Genomic DNA, 2,724 nt, shown 5'->3' on the forward strand with positions numbered 1-2,724 from the left:
AAAAAAAAATTAAATTACTTTTTAAGTTAATCAAGATTCTTTTAAAAAACCGGCGGAGATTTTCCGGCGGCCGTAATCCGCCGGAAAAGTGTAAAATCCGCCGGAAACACCGTCGGAAAAAAAAACACCGGCGCCCCTTTTTCCGGCGGCCAAATCCGCCGGAAATCCGCCGGAAAACGGTATTTCCGGCGGATTTAGGGGTTTTTTTGGTAGTGAGAGACATAATTTGTACATTTTCCTTAGATTTGTCAAGTTATGCTTGGTTCATTTATAATATGTAACCGTTTAAGACATTTTATAATATAATATAGATTCATGCATATTTATGATTTTTTTAATATTATTAAATCAAAAAATATTCAATAATAAGCTTATTTTGAAGGAATTGACAAGAGGATTATAATGGTATAATTTGTAATAAAAAAGAAACACATTTTTTTAGTATAATGTAGTTGATCTATGGTTATGTATTTTTAATATGATAAATGTGTAAAACTTAAAATGAAAACATAAGATATATAAGCATCTCCAATACAAGGTTATTATTAGCAAAAAATGTAGTGATTTGTAAAAACAAGAATTATGGAGAGGTTATTATAAAAACCTCTGTATCTTCAAAGTGCTTGAACAAGAACCTTGGTTCTTAACATGAAGTTTGTAAGATGTGACATTTTTCTTATTTTTTATTTTATTTTATTGACTTTATAATTACTAATATAATAATTATTGATATTGAAAAAATCAGTAGGACCCAGACAAAGAGGTTTTTATAAGAACTATCATTATGAAATTTTAAGAGAGTTCTTAATTTGATAACTTGGCAACAAAAAGTGCAAAAAATAGGTTCTTATAAAACCTCCATTGGAAATACTTTAAAACAAATTACTTCGTAGGTATTCTTGATATTTAATTGTATTACTAAATCAAAAAATATTCAATGTTGAGTTCATTTTGAAGAAATTAACGAGACAATTATAGTAATATAATTTGTAAAAAATTTATTTTTTTATTATTTTTAGTTTATATATGATTATTTATGTTAAATATGACAAAAGTTTAAAATGAAAAAAAAAGGTATATAAAAGTAAAGTAAATAATTAATTATAAGAATATAAAATATAATTTTTAAATTAAAATAATTTTATTTTTGATATATGGAAGATGTAGAAGGTTATGGGTGCTCATGAATTGAGTTGACTGGGTTGAAGACATTTGAATAATCCAACCCAATACTTGTGGTTTGAAAAATCTTAATCCAATCAACTCAAACCGTACGGGTTGGCGGGGTAATTGGGTTGATACTTGGATACGTTAAAATATTACTCTAATATTGAATATATGTTATTTTTATACTCATAATTTTTTTAATTATCAACCATTTGATACAACTTCTTCATACTTCTTACGTATAATGAGTTATATAGAGATATGAATAAATTGAAAATATGTATATATGAATAACGTATGTGATAGTGTCATTTGTTTAATATATATATTAATATAAATTCAACAATCATACTAAATCCAAGAAATAAAAGTATATCGGGTTCATCGGGTTTGGATGAGTTCAAATAATAGTAATCCAATACCTACGATTTGAAAAATTTATAACTCGATTAGATATAGGGTTGTTTCAGGTTAAATTATTTCATGTTAGGTTGATCGGGTTTTTAGGTATCCTTATAGAAGGTTATGTAGCATTACAAATTTATACATTAGCATAATTAATTCTACCTCCTAGGATTTCAAAATAACTAAAATTCTATTTTTATAATATATTAGAGATAAACAATATAGAAAAAAATCAAAGGCTCTTTGGTCTAAGTAATATCATAGTCTTTGTTTTCTAGAACATCAGGGTTCAAACCTCACCAAAAATAAAAAAAATGTATAAGTTTATTTTTTGTATATATAATATATAAATATTATATATTAAAAACCAATATAGAAAAATATAGATTGTTCTCGTTAATTGGACCAAACATTGACTGGCTGTACACGTGGTTGGTTGTTGTGTGTTTAATAATATTTTTGTATTTTTTTTTTCTTTTTTGCGGTTGGCATCGGCTCTCATGAAAATAAGATGAGTAGAATTTTAGTTGATTGATTTGATTCTATATGTTTAATCCCAATGTTTTTTTTTAATCATGTGTGGGTAAAATGTATTTCTTACTCTTTATCAAATGTTTATCTGAATAAATGTTTATCAGTTAATTTAATATTATTAATTATTTATCAAGTAAAATTTTAGTCTACCAAAATGGTATCGTATACAATAATTTATCCGATAAATTTTAATTATGGTAAGAATCGACGTTTTCACTTACCGGGTAATACTTTCGTTCTTTGCTTTCGTTCTTATTGAGTAAAGTTTTTGGTACTTGTCATATTTATTCGATAAGGTAATTTGACTTGGTAAACGACTAAACGCTTATCTAGGTAACTTTTTGATAAATGACCCATAATTGTATCCGTAATAAGAGCATCTCCGATCCAACAGAAGGGTTTATAAAACCCGTCTGCGTTACGGACCGGTCTATCAGAAAAATAAAGCGGATAGGCTTACTTCGCAAACCGCTCCATCTCCAAGGACCGGTATTTGCCATTCATTTTAACAAATTTATTTGTTTTAATCAATTTTAGTCACATTTTTCTTTAATTAGTTTAATAAATTAATTTCACTAATATTTTTATTAAATAAAAAAATTAAATGAATTCGTTCAT

The sequence above is a fragment of the Cynara cardunculus genome (assembly GCF_001531365.2).
Source record: "Cynara cardunculus var. scolymus isolate 2C chromosome LG 15, CcrdV1, whole genome shotgun sequence".
Classification (NCBI taxonomy): domain Eukaryota; kingdom Viridiplantae; phylum Streptophyta; class Magnoliopsida; order Asterales; family Asteraceae; genus Cynara; species Cynara cardunculus.